Source organism: Ailuropoda melanoleuca, chromosome 3 (genome assembly GCF_002007445.2).
Source record: "Ailuropoda melanoleuca isolate Jingjing chromosome 3, ASM200744v2, whole genome shotgun sequence".
NCBI classification, from domain to species: domain Eukaryota; kingdom Metazoa; phylum Chordata; class Mammalia; order Carnivora; family Ursidae; genus Ailuropoda; species Ailuropoda melanoleuca.
The window spans coordinates 110,777,862-110,796,535 of NC_048220.1; the positions used below are offsets into that span (position 1 = coordinate 110,777,862).

Consider the following 18,674-nt stretch of genomic DNA (forward strand, 5'->3'; position numbering starts at 1 on the left):
GCACCTTAGATAAAAGGAGGGGCAAGACAGGTTCCACCCACTTTCATCAAATACTGGACCTACTTAAGGGTGGAGAGAAGAGGCAGAGTTCAAAAAGGAGTATGTTATTAAATGAGGCATTCACTATACTCCTTCTAAGAGCACCAGGTGGGGAACAAGTTTTCTAAACTAGATCTGGGAAGTGGAATGTGGAATCAATCCATCCTTCTCCTATTAAGGGCTGCCCAGTGGTTAATGAATTTTAAAAACATGACTAAATAAAAACAAACCCCACACACACTACCTGTCCCCCCCCCAAAAAAGGGGAAAAAATAAAAAACCTAAACGTCCCGCATTATTCTCCAGATTGTATGGAGCCGGGGAGTACCTTCAACAACCCAAATTAGTCTGTTACAGAGTCACAAGCATGTCTTGCTTTTAAACAAACAAGAAAAAATTTATTGAAACAGTAAAACAAAAACTAGTATTAATCACTTTTCTGACAATACACAGTTACTCAAATGAACTAGTCCTGAGAGTCGGAAGGGGATCATACCTACGGGCCTTTCTACACGAGTGCATGTGGGTAGGTGCAGGGCATTTGTCATTATTTCAAAAATGAATTTTCACCTTTAATCTTGGTTTGACTTAACATTGCTTTTAGAACAATGCAGACACCAGCTGTGCGGAAAGGGCTCTGGAGAGATGTTCACAGCAGCACGCACCTGCAGCTCTTCGTGGGTCTGAAGGCTCCAGGACGGCCAATATTGATTCATCAAATGCATTCTTTAGGCCTTTCTGTGTGAGCGCAGAACACTCCACGTACTCTACTGCCTTTAGGTGATGGGCCAGCTTTTCAGCAGTCTCGACAGTGAGAGGCTTCTGTTCGTTCTTGGCAAGTTTCTCAATTGTAGAGGGGTCATCTCGGAGATCAGTTTGGGTCCCAACAAGCAAGAAAGGAGTCTTTGGACAATGGTGAGTTATCTCTGGCACCCCACTTTTCCTTCACATTTTTTTTAAAGATTTTATTTATTTATTTGACAGAGATAGAGACAGCCAGTGAGAGAGGGAACACAAGCAGGAGGAGTGGGAGAAGAAGAAGCAGGCTCACAGTGGAGGAGCCCGATGTGGGGCTCGATCCCACAACACCAGGATCACGCCCTGAGCCGAAGGCAGACGCTTAACCGCTGTGCCACCCAGGCGCCCCTTCCTTCACATTTTCAAATGAGGGTAAGGAGACCCTTAAAAAACAGACTGGAAATACATCTGTTTGGGGATAACTCTGTCAGGATCTTCGTGCCCTGCAGTATCACAAAGTCCAAGAGGATATGGCTCTCCTCCAATCAAGACTGTGACTGCATAGTTGTCATAAAGAGTCGGTGCATACTCAGATGGAAATCTGTTCGTTGTGTAGGGTGGCAGGAGACATGTTTTACCAATGGCACCATCGCCCACGACAAAGCATTTAATTGTCTGCGTTGCTGAAACAGTTTTGTATCAACTTTAAAATATTTCAAAGTCAGTGATGTCCTCAGCTGTTCCACAAGGGCATTGGCGGCACTACACAGTGTCCGCTCGGCTCTAGTATTGTTAATTTGAGCTTTGTTAATGTGTGCTTTGTAGGATAAAGCAAATGATTTAGTATAAAACATTCTCGTTCTAATATACCTGATGTCATTGAGAATTGGGATTTGGGGGAAAGCCAGGGAAAAGGAGATACCCTGTAGTTCTGGCTTTGAATTAAAAGTATCAGTTTAAATTTGTGATATGATGGTACCTTAAAAAAGAAAATCTCCCCTAGCTCTTTCTATTGAAGAGGCTCAGAAACATTGCGTAATAGCAACGAGAACCACTAGCATCTAGACTGTAGTCTTAAATTATGGTTTCCTACTAAAGAGTTCTTTGGAGAAATAACTGACTGAAGGTTTGGGGCAGGAAATGTACGTGATGTATGTGATGATGCTGGAACATCTTGTCATTCCAGATAGTAAATAATATTTTAAATACTGTTAGGGTTATCTCAAAAGACCTCAGGGGACAAATTGAAGAGGTTCCCACCAAGCAAAGAGAGAACAATCTGAGCATCAATAACAGTAACATTGCAATGGACTGGAATACCCCATACACCTTTACATTCATATTAATAGCAAGTCAAATAATTAACCTAGTAATTGGATTCCATTACATGATGCTAATGAACAAATTCATTATTTTGAAAACTGATAAATAAGGGAAAGAATCATGTATCCTGCTTTTCCTATTTAAACTATACTACTTTTTAAGCAACTAGTAGATGAGAGAAAATGTCTCTTTAGATGTATTTCAGCAAATAAATGAAGATAAGATAGAATATCATAATTTTGCAATTTATAGTAAATAAATGGCTGTAGGCATTGATTATGAGTGGTTGCTAACACCTCAATAAGAGAGACAAATAGATATTATATGCTGTTAATGAAAGAACACACCTAGAAAATGGTCTTGCAAAAATAAAACCAACAACAAAACAAAACAAAAAAACCTGGAACCTAAATCTTATTAAACCTCTAGATCCAAATATCTATAAATGATTAGAAAATATGTTACATGACACAACAGGAATGTAATCAGTAAAATGCAGGGTGTGGGAAGCTGTAGGACAATCCAGTTTCTTGAAGAAAGCTAAACCAAAAGAGAGGGAGAGAGAAAAATGGAGAGGAAACACATAGATTGAAGGAGACATATCAACCAATCATAATGTGTAGACCTAGTCAAAACTCTGATTCAAACAATCTGTAAAAATTATACCCATACACACCTTTATGAAATAGTAAAAATCAGAATGCAACTGGCTATTTCATGACATTTTAAAAATTACTGGGGTTTTTTTAGATTTGTTTATTTCTTTGTAGAGAGAGAGAGAGAGAGAGAGCACGTCGTGGGGAGGGGAAGAAAGAGAGGGAGAGAATATCCAGCAGACTCCCCACTGAGTGCAGAGTCTGACAAGGGGCTCAACCTCAGGACCCGAGATGATGATGAAAGCTGAAACAGAGTCAGTTGCTCAACTGACTGAGCCACACAGGTGCCCCTAAAAATACTGTTTTTTTTAAGTGTTGTAAGAGTGTTATGGCACTTTGACATCCTTACTTAGACATACAGATTGAAATGTTATAAATGAAATTTTGAGGGCACAAGATGGCGGAAGAGTAGGGGACCTCATTTCATCTGGTCCCTTGAACTTAGCTAGATAACTACCAAATCATTCTGAACACCTATGAATTCAACCTGAGATGTAAGAAAAGAATTGCTGGAACTCTACAAATAGAAAAGTGTCACCTTTGGCAAGGTGGGAGGTGTAGAGAAGTAAATCCGAGGGGATATATCAAAGATAAACAGTGGGGGGAGGGAGCCTCAGTAAGCCGGCTATAGGAAAGTGATATAGACCCAGAGTGCAAAATTGGAACCTTTAAAAATCTTAAATGTTATAGATGAAATTTTATAACATACAAGGTTTGTTTCGAAATAATATAGAAGGTGAGAAAGGTGGTAGAGGTACAAATGAAATAAAACTGGTACAGTGGCTGAAATTGGGTGGTGGGTGCACGGCTGTTCAGAACACTGCTTACTTTTATATATATTAAAATTTTTCCATAATAATACAATGGGATATTACTCAGCCATAAAAAAGAATGAGATCTTGCCATTTGCCACAACATGGATGGATCTAGAAAATATTATGCTAAGTGAAATAAGTCAGACAGAAAAAAACAAATATCATATGATTTCACTCATATGTGGAATTTAAGAAACAAAAACAAAGGAAAAAAGAGACAAACAAAAAGACAGACTCTTTAATACAGAATACTATCTGGTGGTTATCAGAGGGGAGTAGATGGGGGGTGATGGGTGAAATAGATAAAGGGATTAAGAGTACACTCATTGTGATGAGCACTGAGTAACTTATAGAATTGTTGAATCACTATATTGTACACCTGAAACTAATATAACACTGTATGTTCATTATACTTCAACTTTTAAAATTCCATAATAAAAAGTAAAAAATATATACATTGATACAAAGGCCCCACCCTCAGAGATTCTAGTTTAAGTAGCCTGGGGCTTAGGTATGAAAGAAAGAGAGGGGCTGAGGAAAAAGGAGGAGGAGGAGGAGGAAGAAGAGAAAAGGAAAGAAGGAAGGAGGAAAGGGAGGGAGAGAGGGCAGGAGGGAGGAAGAGCCACCTCTCTGCTTGATCCTAGTGTATGTGCAGCCTGGACTAAGAACCACTTGTCTGCCCTCCGGCCCTTCCATTACTTCCAGTTACTCAGCCATGTCTGTTTCTCAGTGGTTCTATCCGAATGAACTGGGTTCCATGTTAAACATGCTGACTCCTGGACTTCATCCTGGAGGGACTTTCAGAAGGCTAAGGGGGGAGCTTGGGAGTACGTGATTCTGCTGTAAACCCACGGCGAAAATGCACATCAGAGGGGGCTTCTCGTTGTTCCCTGTATACACAGCCCTCATACTACCATTCATGTTTTTATTCATTTTATTCCTTCTCTCTTCCACCTGAAATATCCTTCCCCTTATCTTTATCCAAATCATACCTACTCAATAACCAAGTTCAAAAATCACCCATCCATGAAGCCTAATCTCTTCAGCCGAAGGGATTCTTCCTCCTGTGAACTCAGTTTTTCGCCCTTCCGCAGGTTTGTATCTCTTTATATATAAAGTTTCAGCTCCCTTACTCAACAATAAGCTGCCTTAGGTCAAAAAGCCTTTCTTACATATCTTTGTAATTTCACAGAATTTAGACATACTTGAGAGTTCAATAAACCTATGCTAAATCGAGGTAATGAAAACATAACAGCTGAGAGTGTCCAGGATACTTATCCAGTAAGCTCTCTTAAGGACTAGTTAACTTCCCCATTCCATTCTCAGTATGCAAAGAAGCTTCTCCAGGAAAGCTTGTCCTGGGAGGAAGGCAGCTCAAGATAAATGGCTATCTCCATTTCTCAAGAATCAGACAGATAAGCTATAAAATCTTAACTACTATCTAAATCAAAATGCCATGCTTACCATTTTTACAAGCTAAAGAAATTGGTTTAAAGAAAAATATTCCAAAGTACTATTTTACATATAATAACTGTGTCCAAAAAGTGTTGACTATCCTGAGGGGCCACGTTTTATAAAAATGTAAGTAAATATGCCTTTATGTATAAATGTGTTTCGATTTTATGAGTCTTCTAAAGAAAGGGGTATGATTTTACAAAGACCTCTACTTCCAGCTCTTGAAGGAAAGGAGGAAAAAAAAAAAGCTTTCAAACTTTGACTGGGAAGCTTATCATTATAAATTAATGCAAGGCGCTCATTGAGTGCCTGCTGTGCTCAGCAGTTGATCTGATTCTCTCACTCAGTCTTCTATGAGTTAGGATTATCCCGTTTGCCAAGGAGAACAGTGGGACCGGGAGAGGTTGGGTAACTGCCCGGTCACTCAAATAGCCCCCATGTGCTTGCTTCTTTCTTGCTGTAGCCCTTTGTTTTAAGAGAATTTTCATGTCTTTTGAGAGGAAAACCACACATGGCCAGGGAAGGGAGTGGGAAAGAGAAGGGAGGGTGGATTAGAGGATGAGAAACAAGATGGAGGGCTTTCTGTCAAACAGATCTACGTTCACATCTTACCACCTTCCCTCTATTGGACCTCTCTGACCTTCAGCTTCCTTCTCTGTAATAACATGAACTACTTGGAGCTGTTGTGAGGACTGTGTAAAGTGATGCATACGAGGATCCTAGCTCAATAAATGGAAGGTATTGGTAAAAACAACTGGTGTGGTCAACTTTGTTCTCATCCTGAACAGGGTGTTCTTGTAGATTTCTCGTTACTGGGTTATCAACTATTTCAGTGAAATGAACTGACTGACTTTTCACCCTACACAGATTCTGCTGAAATCACTATCTAATTTGTTGTTGCTCTTTGGGGAGTTTTCTTCTCAAATATCTTAAAGCATTATATATATATATATACATATATATATATATATATGTATATGTATATGTATATATATATATGTATATGTTTTATATATCCATATATATATACGTCCAAATTTTTGTTTTCTCTATTAGAACGAAATATTCAAAATGTTGCAGATCTTTGTAGAATCCCAAACCCACCAGCTAAGGGGGTCTCAACTACCTCACCTCCCATGATCCGTCACGTAAGCAGAAGCTCCCCTCTGAGCACAAATCTTGCCGAAAGGGATGAGACCCAGGAAGGATCAGTGCAGTACACCTGGCATAATCAGCCCCTACAGCAGCCTTTCCGCAGCTTGTTTTACTTGTTTTACTTTACCCAGGGATTGATCATTCTTTTTTCCTAGAGCAATCCTTCCTAAAGTCTCAGACCTGACAGAAGGAGATAGTCTAGGGAGGACACTGGGACATGCAGGATGACATTTTTCCCTGTTTCTCTCTCCCTAATTAGGTTGATTTTATCCTAAACCAATGGGTAGGGGCTGACCTCTTAGGATACCCAAGTTAGAAAATATATATATATATATATTTTTTCTGGAATCCATTTGTACCATCCATCCAGAAAGTAAATAGGGACTTTTTTTTATTTTTCTTTACAATATTATTTATTTATTTGACAGAGAGAGAGGGCACAAGCAGGGGGAGCAGCAGAGGGAGAGGGAGAAGTAGACTCCCCACTGAGCAGGGAGCCTGATGCAGGGCTCCATCCCAGGACCCTGGGATCATGACCTGAGCCGAAGGTAGACACTCAACCCACTGAGCCACCCAGGCAAAAGAGAGATTTTATGGAGTGGTCTGATTCCATGATTAAATTCTGAGGTGACCCAATACTTAGAGATGCAAATTCTTCTGCACTCAAACTGTGTGAAGCTTGAGCAATTGAGACAGTAGTGAAGGGTACTGAAAGAGATTAAACACTACTGATGAATTATCTTCTTATTGAACAATTATAACCACAGATATTATTTATGGAAAAATGTTTATAATCTCTGCATTGCTTGTAAGAAACATAAATTGCTAACTAATATAAACAATTCATAATTGTGTACATCTTTGATCCTCAAAACAAGGCTATTCCTTCTTACACCTGAATTGAAGAAGAAAGTAATAAAATTAAGTGTCTATTTATAACTTAGAAATAAATTTATAAATATTTTGACAGAATGATCCAAATACCCATACTAATGAGCATACATGTTTTTCCTGGCATATACTGTGGTTCTCATACCTCTACAATGGCTGAGACTCTCTTGCTCTCTGGGAGAATATTTCACATACTAATTTATTCTCCCTTTATTCACAGAGAGCTAAGATTGAAGAGGCTACCCTTTTAATGTAGTACAAACATTTCTTAAAACTTAAGATCATTCATGTTTTTCTAAAAGATACGTTCAGATGTTTACACTTTTAATAATACAGCTATTTTAAACATAAATACGAAAAACATAAGACATAAATACAATATTAAAAGTATAATGTTGTTGTGGCACCAGCACTAAAAAAGGATTTTTATTGTTAAAATCTTCCTAAAAGCACTCTGCATTTATGAGATTAAGCTGTTGTGAAGTCTGTTTTATCTATCCCTGAAATTATTTTGTCAGTCTTTTTAACTATCTAAGTATTTTTTACAGTTAGAATTAAAAACCCAAACCTATCATTAGTATTCTTATAAATCCTTAGTAGAAAATCTGTTTACCAAGGAAAAGAAACAGAAAATTTCTTCTTAAGCAGGGAACACGCTATAACCAGAAACAAAGCATAAATGACGTCAATTACACATTTTTCCAAATTTTTGTTTTCTCTATTAGAATGCTAGAGAAGACAAATTATAGCCAAATATGCAAGGAAAGCTTGGTCATGCTTCCAGTACAAGGGATTAAGCTTTCCTCAGTGCTCCTGTACCCTTCTAGCTGGTGGCTGGGTAGCATTAGCATAATCCCAAATTAGTAAGAAAATCAGAGGTCAGATTTACTTTACAGGAGAATTCGACCTATCTGAATCAGGACTGAGAGGGTCGTAGCATTCCAGATGTGAGCCTGGTGGTAGGTGTAAAGTGCACCACATGGAGAGAATGTGCACAGTAAGGAAAAAGACAAATTACCCAGAGCTATTACTGTCATTAGTTCCATCAGCCTGGGAAGCCCTCCCACAGCATTTTCAGAGCAGTGTGTGGAGAGGGCCTGGGGCTTATCACATCTCGCAGGGGGTCGTCTTCTGCTGGGCATAGTCACATAGCTTGACATTTCAGTTAAAAAAAAAAAAAAAAAGTCTGGGCCTTCATTCTCCATGCAGGCTTCTGTCTTGAAGCTCTACGACCAGTAGCTAAAATAAAGGGAGCCAGCCCACTGAAGGCTGCAATCATTTATCTGATGGCAGAATTGCTAGCCTTTCTAGAGGTGCACACTGTTCTTACACATAATCAGTTTTAAGCCAGGGACAATAAGACTGGGCTACTATATTGTATCAGAGGCTCCTTTGGGGGTTGTTTCATTAACCTTTGGAATATTTTGCCATAATTAAAAGGTTAGGAATCTATGCCACAAGAAATGCGATGAAATAATAGAACATACACAATAATGTTAGATGGACTATTACATTTAGATTGTACAATGGTAGCCAATGAGAAGGGATCAAGGAGCCAATTGATGTAACAAAGCCCTTTTCCCAGATGTTTTTGATTCTGAAAGTACACGTGGATAATACTTATTATGAGATTTTAAGCACAAGAGCAGAATACAATATATATTTATACATATTATATATGTAACATATATACACACAATAATCATAACTAGGTAAGAATCTGTGCTTGTGGTAAGTTATATGCAAAAGAGAAATGGGGTGTGCTAGGGTGGTATGATTTTTTTTAATTGTCTTTTAATTATTTGTTAAATCCTTTTAATGTTTCATATTCTCCTCAGTTTAAAGAAGCCATAGGAGTATACATATACAAAAGTTCCCATGAAGGAAACAGGAACAACAGAAAGGAAAACAGATGTAAGAATATAAAGCATCCTCTACTGTGCCTAAAATCAAGAAAAAGCATAAAGACTCAGGGTCCATCTCAAGAGGGAACAAAGAAAAAGATGCACAAAACCAAGTAAATTCATCCAAGAGAATAATACTTTTCTTATGCCCTTCTTAATAATAATAATAATAATAATAATAATAATAATGCCACAGACAGGGTTTTCTACATAGTAGGCACACATCAAACTAGTCCAACAACCCTTTCTTAAACACATGAAAAAGTGGCTTAGAGAAGTTAAGTAACATGCCCAAGGTCGAAGAGCAAATATTAATATCCAAGACTGCCTGACTCCAATAAATTAGAGCGTTCTCTCTCTCACTCTCTCCACCCCCTCAATGCTACATCTGTCTCTTTGTCTCTGTTTCTCTCTCTCATCACTTTATTAAATTCCAGTCCTCATTCTGAATAACCCTATTTTCTGCTTTCTTCCTTGCCTTTAGCCCTTACTAAAGCAGTGCAGGTCTCATCTGACTTTGGCAGGTCTGATACTCACTCATACTTTAATGTATATAGAGGAAATAAATATTTTAGTACCTGTTCTGCATTGTGCTGGCTCTGGGGATACAAAGCTGAAGAAAATAGACTCTGGGCACCCACAGGCAAGTGGCTGATACAAGCATGCAAGCCGGCAAAGGCACACAGCTGGGGCACATGACCTCGGCTTCCTGAAGAACTGGCATCTGAACTGAGAAACCGAAGGCTGAGTTGGGAATAGGCAGATGGATGGTGCATCATAGGAAATAGTCCCTGTAGAGGGCCAAGGGGTGAGAATCAAAAGAAGACAAAAACAAGACAAAGCAAATGTGGTACATTCCAGAAACTGAAAGTGACCCACAGAGCTGAACTTGGAGAGTAATGATAACCACACATTGTTGTACCTACAAGTCTTGTTTTCTGAAGACATGAAGTGTTTGTGTTTCAAGGAAAAAATGATTCACGATGTCAAAAAGCAACACTTAAAACTTTTTAGGTTTTCCTTGATTGCATGTCAATAATAAAAATGGCTTTGTGAATAAACACATCAGAATTAAGTGTTGTTAAGTAAATAAACACATCAGAATTAAGTGTTACAGATGCAATTAATTTAAATGTAATCGTGTCTCTAGCCACAAACTCTGAGACATTGAGCAACTTCTCTTGACTGGAGACTACTTTTCTATTCTGCAAAATGGGTCACACGTAACTTACATGTTTGTAGATGAGAAAGAGAAACAATATAAGGTTAGCTCCTAGTCTGGTGCCTGGTACATAGAAGACAGCTATTAAGTGGTAGTTACAGTAGAAGATTTTAGAGAGCCGAAAGCCCGTAAGTCTCATTTTTGCGACAAGAAGAATGAAATGCCATTTTTTCATCAGACTCACATTTGGTTCCCAGAGTCCTGACTGGCTGTTCAAATACAAGATTATTTCACTCATAGCAAACTTCAACTGGGTTAATGATTCGCAAGCCTGCCTGTCTTTTCCACACTTCCTATCCATTCTTGTTTGATATAAGAATATGTGCTATGGATCAGTGGTTACAGGTCACAACAGAAGCCTTGATTCTTTCAGGATACAGCCTCTGGGGACAGTTTGGACATTCCTAAACGAAGAAGAAGGTGTCACAAAAGATCTCATTCACTGCCTCTGTCATCCAGCCATCCATCTGGCTTATGCATGACTTACCATACCACTAATTAGTTCAATGCCAAGAGGTTTGGGGACTCTTGTAGAATTCTAACTTCATGAATTTATCCTGGTTTTTTTTTTTTTCCAATTGTTAATTGCATTATGTCTTCTGGCTAAGCAATAGTGAGTGATTTCAGGCTGCCATTCTGATTTAGCAGGTGGTGAGGAAGGAAAGGATTCTCATTAAATCTCAAGTATAAAAATAGATTTATCACCATTCATTTTGAAGAAAAATGTTTTTTCTCTCTAGAAGAAAAACAATTTCTGAAAACAAAGGTAGCTTGGCTTGTTGTGGCATTTTTTTTTCCATAAAAACAATCAAGACTTTGTCTTTAGAAAAAGACAACTAGTGTCAGGTGATTGCAAATTAATCTAGCTGTAAGAGGTAAATTATGTTTCCGCTATTAATATACTTTGTACATGATGTGCATTTTAGAAACTACATAGGGTAAACACAAATGCTAATATTTTCAGGAAAAAAAATTATAGATTAAATTGGAAAACATTTTATGTAACAATTCTGGATTCCACAAGGAATAGAGTAACTAAAACCTCTATGGTTATGGGGTGTCTTCATTTTATTGCCTTATATGCTTTAATGTAATCCCAAAATTAGAGCCCGGCGGGGGGGGGGGAATGGAATCCCTATCATTCTGAGGGGAAAACAGCATTAAAGAAATCACCATGATTAAACATTTTTAAAACGAAGTATTTCAATTATCCTCTCTGAAGTCTCTTGCTTTGTCTCGTCCCACTTCTCCATACTCCACCTTGTGCATTTACCCATCAGATGAGTGTTTGTTCCCTTTCTATTTCTTTTGTGCTGGCCCTCAAATCAAGTAAGCCTTTTTTCTTTTTCCTCAATTCATGGCTACCTTTACCAAGGACTTCATGTTTTATCCTCTTGTGTAGACTCCAAAGTATTGGGTGGAGGATAATTGATCTTCTAAAATTATTTTGAACTACAAATAATAACTAACCTCCTGTGCTTGTGTGTGTTACCAGGTTTGGTTTTTATTTACTCCCAATGGGTTTGCAGTACAGGCAAACCTACAGTTGCATATGCCCTATTATTTGCCGTACAGAGCAAAGTAAAAGTCAGAGAAACTATAAATTATTGGGAAGAACCCATTTCAGGAGAGACAAATTATGGCAAATTTTATCTCTGACTTTCTCTTGCCATGGATGTCTTGGAGATGCAAAGCTGAATGCCATCTGATTCCCCAGTGTTTTCAGGCTGGCCAAGCATCAGCTGGATGATGGCTCACAATCCAAAATGCAGGAGGATTTTGCTTCTTGCCACCCGAATTTCTAAGGCCCGGCTGATTTCTTTACTTCCTGTCATTTTCACATATGTTGTTTTTTTTTCGGAGTCTTTTCAGCTGAGTTTTTAATAGTGTGGTAATTTAGAGCCCAAGGAACATCACCTTCTGATGAAACACATATTTTAGCCTACTGTCAACAAAACGAAGCAAATTGTTAACCTCTCAAACAGTTTTACAACATGCCAATAGACCCTTTCTCTCTTAGATTTTTGCCTAGTTTCTTATAATTGCTGGATAATTACCTCTCCACACTCACTTTCTTCTGACAGCTTAGTTGTAGCCTCTGGGATTTAACATCTAATTGGTTTGTCTGCTTAGGCTGTGGATTCTTGAGTCTTGCTAAATTCAGCAAAGCCAGGCAACCAAAGGGGTTAAAAATATTTTGCAATTCTGTCCTCCAGAGCCTTTCTAAAAGGGTTAACAGAGGTGCGGGACTCCGGTACTTCTTCAGTCATTCTTCACAAACGTGGTAACTAGACTCAGTGAATGCTTCAGCTATCAGAGTAGAGCTCTGTAGAATCACGACACTCAATAAATGTCCAATGACAATGGTGAGGAGTTAGATGAACTATATTTAAAGTATTTCCCCCCCTAATTCCCCTCCTAAATCTGGCTTCCATCTTTGCCTCTTTATGGTATCCAATGATCTCAATTCAGCCAAGTTCAAAGGCATTTTCTCTGTTCTTATCTTCCTTGATCTTTCTGATGTATGGGGCACAGCTTTTCATACCTGCCCCTTTGAAGACTTCTGGCTTCAGTTCCTGAGACATTTCTATTGTCTTTTATTTTTCTTCATCACCACCCTGATCTCTTTACCTATTTTTCACATTTATATGTCTTTTTCCTTATACCGTCCCAGTCACTTTTCTTCCAACAGATCTTTGATAATTACTATATTCTTTGTATTCTCTTGCTTTTTGTTTTTATTCTACACAGGTTTCTTTGTTTTCACTAAGTTATATAGGTGAATAACTTACAGATACCCTCTAACATTGATCTATATCTTTTTCTACAGTCCCAGATACAACAAGGACACATCAAAACTCGAATACGCCGTTTCAATATAAAATCAATGCAGTATACACGGATCTCATTTTCACTTTCTCAAGTGCTCACCACTTCTTCAAAAGTCATTTCTTCACAGAAGTCTTACTTGATCACTCTTCCTCAAATTTTCTACCCCTTTCATCTGCTTGAGTGTGCTTCCTAGCATCTGTCACTACTCTCATCGTAGTGTGCATTTATTTGTATGGCACTGGAATGCACCACAAAAACATAGGCTTCTTGAAGGCAAGAACTTTTTGCTTTGTTCAATGCTGTATAGTCAGCATGTGGAACAGTGCATGGCAAATAATAAGCACTAGATAAATAGTTGAGTGAGTTAATGAATAACTAAGGAAGTGAACACATGCATGATTCATTCAGAATCTGTCATTCAGATTCAAAACCTTAGAGTTATCCTTGATTTCTTACTATCTCAAAGCTCTACTCTCTATTCTGTTGTATAAGGGTAAGGCTAAGCTGAAGTAATAAATGGGGCCACTAATAATTCAGTGACTTACAGAAGTAAAGATTTGTTTCTCGATTAGAGTTTGGGCTGAATGCTTCAGGTGAGTGGGCAGCTGCATTCCCCAAAGTTTTAGAACATTAGTTATTTCCATTCATGTCGTTCTACCATACGCATAGGGCACTTTCATCATCTGCCCAATTAAAGCTGGACTTTCATGGGTTCCAGCTAATGGGAAAGAAAAAGAGAACATAAAGGAAGCACATCCCCAAGGCTAGAATAATCTACATTATTTCTGCCTACATTCTGTCTCCAAGGAGGAGGTCATGTGCACCAACTCTCCAATCTGTAAGGGAACCTGGGCTATGGGGCCAATCCTTGTGCTTATGAAGAAACAGAAAACAAATGTTGACAGGCAACTGCCAGTATCCTCCACATCAATTTCTCAGAATATCTCTCAAACTAACACTTTCCTTTTCTCCCCATGCTGCCTATAAAAAAGTCCATCTCTTTCCTGAAACCGTTATGATCCTTGACTTGCTTTTTTTGTAGTCTTCAGTCTTTCATCTCACAAGCCTACCTCATTCCAAAAACCAAATAACTTCTCCAAATTATAGCTATTTTTAATTCCTTGTCTCAGAATACTGTGGCAAGCAATTTCTACCTATGCCAAGTCTGAATTATTTGTTGTGGACTTTGGTGCTTATCAGCCCCCACAACTTCAAAAGGAAAAGGGTTAAAAGATAAAGGAGTCCAGCACATATTACATACACTAGTCCACATTCATAGGTCTGTCTTTCCTTGAGTTTTTTTAGAAAGGAGACTTCAATTTTCAGTTATATAACATCACAATATTTTTTTTCTTCAAGGCCCAACGGTATAAATGACTTTCCAATCAGTCGTTGATGATGGAACTTAAAAGGCACAAAATAAAACTGTGACCCAGACTTGACTTAAAAACAAATCTGTATCACTAGAGCATTAATAAAAGCAATTTAATTCCCTCAAACATAGTTTCTCCATAAGACTTCTGTAAAAGCCCATTTTTAAGGCAGAAGTAGTCACTATGTATCTGAGGACCTCTGAAGGGGTGTCCCTGAAACTTTTTCAGGAGGCCTAGGAGGTGAAAACTCTTTTCATAATACTGTTAAAAAATTATTTACCTTTTTACTTTCATTCTTTCACAGTGGATATGGAGTTTTCCAGAGGCGACATGCTATGTGATATTGCCACAGATTGAACAATGAAGCAGATATGAGAATTAAGCTCTCTTCTATTAAGCCAGATACTTAAAAGATTTGCAAAATTAGAAAACTCTGACACTCCTCTCTCTTTTGTTTTGTGATCTATACTTATTTTTCATTAAAAAGTTATTTATGGAAACATGTTATTTTAAATGAATAATATATTTCAAAATCTTCCTTTTTAACCAATCATACAACAAATATTAATAGATATAGATATAACTAATAGATAATAGATGTAATTCAGATAAACAAAAGATTTTTGAGATTCTCAATAATTTTGAAGAGCGTAAAGGGGTTCTGAAATCAAAAAGTTTGAGAGTCACAGCTTTCAGGAGATAAATTACAGTTTTGTTAATTTTTTGCATCCACCCGGGACACCATTCAGCATCTCCCCTCAATTCCTGGAAGTACGGAGGGTGGGCATCACTGAAAATGTCTATAAAATAGTTTCCATTCTCTGATCTAATGTAGTCCCCATTGAAGTCATCAAGGACAGAGTATTGCTTCTTTGATGTTCTGCTCTTAAACATATGAAGGAAAGAAGAAGGAATTGAGAATTGTGCTGAGAAACAGGTACATTTGTACAACACAATTGTGCTGAGAAACATTAGGGAAAGGGGCTCTGTAGACTCTCATGCATAACTAATGACTGTAAAGTGCTTTACAGATAGAAAAGTGTCACGTCACAGCAGAAACAACCACTGCACATCTCTTGCTCTAGGAGAAACTGCCTCCTTTCTTGGTATTCCTTATAAATAAGATTTAAAATATTCTCAGTCTGTATGGTGATTCTGGAAGATTTCAACTTGAATAACCAAAACAACACTCATGATGAATAACGTCCGTCATTTATACTCTTGGACCATCACTCAATTCTGTAATGTTACAGATTCCATTCTGATGCTAGCCATTGAGCTCTGCCCTGGAGAAAACTCTACACCACAGCCAAAGGCTGCCATAATACACATTACATATGCACACATTTATGCACAAGAATGATTTCATGAGTCCGTCACCACTATAAAATGAAAACAAATAAACAAAGCATTACTCAAATTCCAGTAAATAATTCAATGGAAACAACTTCCTATATGTTGAGTAAGCAGTATATAACCAGCTTTGGTCCCAGGTCTCAGTGGTAGAGAAGCTATTGGATTTGCCCGGAAGGAATATTTAACTATTTAACTATTAGTTAAATAGGGGTTACGCCAAAAATTCTAAAAGGTGGTGGGGGGGTTGTTTTCAGGACTTTTTAAAAAATAATACATCTATTTTTAAAGTCAATTCTAATCCAGCCACTTCATATGCTCATTTGCACCTGCAAGACTAACATTATCTGGGCTTAGATGTGATGGAAACTACTTTTTAGGTCATTTTAGCCCTAACATACTTGCTATAAAGACATTGCTGGGTGAAATATCTCTAAGCCCTGTTTTACACATGACACATAAAGACATTTTCCATTAACATTAATGAGACCTATGAATCCATTGACGGGATAATAGAACTAAAAGGTGAGGTTTTATTGGTGATATACCATCTTTCATCCAAGTGTTTAACTTCTCGTAAGTAGGCAGAAATTTGGCCATGCATAAAATGCAAGAGTGACTATTGTCTCTGAAACTGTAAAGACTTCAAGGATACATCATAGTTTTAAAAATATGAAATGTACTTTGACACAAATACATAATTCTAAGTTGTGATCTCTAAAACATTTCCATGTATTACTGTAGAAAGTGAATGATTTCAGAATTGACTAAGCATTTTCATTCTCCAGAAACTAGTAATCTATATGTAACACATTTAATCATTTTAGACATCAGCATTCATTGTTAGTGGAAGCAATTATTGCATTTTACAAATAAAGTCACCCATCTTGTTTTACGAGTTAAATCTTAAATGTATTTGGTTTGACAGGCTATTTTAATTTCAAGTATTTCTTTTTGAGAACTGATTTCCCACAACAAAAATTTTTGCCTACTGGTACAAAATTTTAAATAGCTAGCAGGTATATTTCATGAGTTTAAAATGAGGTTTTTCACTATTTGGTCCCTAAGTATTTTCCCCTTTATTGCTTAAAACACACTGTTTCAAAGTATATATGCTTTTTTCACAAATTTATCTCAGCTTTTTCTGTTTCCTGCTAGTCCTCTCCCAAAATCTTTGCTTTGCTAAAGCTATTTTTAAAGTAAACCTTCTGTACATACGAAAAAACAAATTAAGTTTTTTTTGCTTTGCTAAACTTATTTTAAAAGTAAACCTTTTTAAAGTAAATTAATAGTTGTTCTAATAAGTAATCATTGAAATTTTTAAGACAAAAGTGTTTTTACCTAGGTGTGGGAGTTTTTTTTAATGAAGGAAAAGAAGACTTAGTAAAACCAATTAAGAATATAGGTAACTTACATTATCAAAATAACTGCAGGATAGAACCTGCATAAGTAACATTTTGCCAATCATACCTTTCCTGTGCACTGAACAACTAGTTTATTGCTAGATATTATGGGACTATGAGCAAATAGGTACAACATTTTGAAGAAATATTAATTAAAAAACTACTAGGAAAAAGTAAAATCCTTCATAGCCCTTACAAGTTAATTCCCACCATATTTTACTTTATCATATTCACTGGCCTGTCTAATATTATCTCCATATACCTGCTAAGTATAACAAGTTTCAAACAACACATTGTATTTGTGACAGGTCAAAATAAACAGCAACCCTTACCCATGAGAACAAGACAAGTTAGTGCCTGAGTACAGTTAAGAATTATTTTCTGGAGAAAGAACATTTTTTCAATCTCCTTACTGAAATTTGTCAATTTCACGAAACTTGGGTTTTGTCCCGCTTTGTCTTTTCTAACACACAGTTGTGAGGCTGAGACTAGGCAGGGAAAAGCATGATATGGATTTGTGGTGCCTCCAAAGCTGGGAGATGGTGATGTTTGTATTACCACCACATTAAGCACATAACCCAATTACTCTCACCCACATCTATGGTTCGTTTTCAAACGGAGGCAATATTATCTGGTCCATGCCAGTGACACACATACACAGAATGTTGTTTGCAAATTACAAGAATAGTGAATAACCAGATGTAACTAGAAACTCTCCTTTTTGAAACAAGAGAAAATCCCATAGGGAAGGACCAAAAGTATAATTAATTTAACCTCAATTAATCTGAAATGTGAGCCACAAATCCTTGATTATAAATCCCCAAGCTTGGCTATTTGTCCTTCTAAAAAGGGCACTGCAAGCAAGCCATGTCCCAATGGTCCACTTGCTCCCAAGTGGATGGCAGTGCCAGCTTCTCTGTGGTAGAAGCAGGCTGGAGGATCAAGGAAGACACATGGTTTGCCCAATGAAACGGTCACGAAAACACTGGAGAGTCACGTCACTTCTTTGTGCTCGTGGGGAAAGAAAGGGCGCTCCGCCACTCAGGGACACCCTGTCCAAGATGGTGACGCATCTTTCTCGGTACATTGAGAGGCTGGGGGTGGGGGGAGCAGCTTACTACTGAACTAAATGTTTTTATTGATCGCCCTTGAGTCAGAGCTTACTGACCTCGCAAACCATAAATGGCTATAGCGCAGAACTGTCATTTCCAGGCAGCAAGAAGAGATACCGGATTAGTCCAAAACACCTCGCCCTAGGCTTTCTCCACTGTCCCTCCACCCACCCCGCCTCCGGGGTTCAGAGTAAAGAAAAGGGCAGCAGCAGATTTCCCGGAGGCCCTCGCGGGGGGCCTGGATGGAAGAAAAGGAGTCAGGATAGAGTTTCCGAAAGCGCTCTCCCGCGCGGTGCCGGAGCTGACAGCAGGCTGCTGGTGCACACCCTATCCAGAGTCGGTGGCCCGAACTGGAAGCGGACGGGCCGCGGGTCCAAGAAAACAAACGACTGTTTTGCAGCAT

At 38.0% G+C, this 18,674-nt stretch overlaps 1 pseudogene; it reads right to left on the bottom strand.

Moving 5' to 3' along the window:
- Nucleotides 1–688: 688 nt before the first annotated feature.
- On the bottom strand, nt 689–18,674 carry LOC100476643 (annotated as a pseudogene).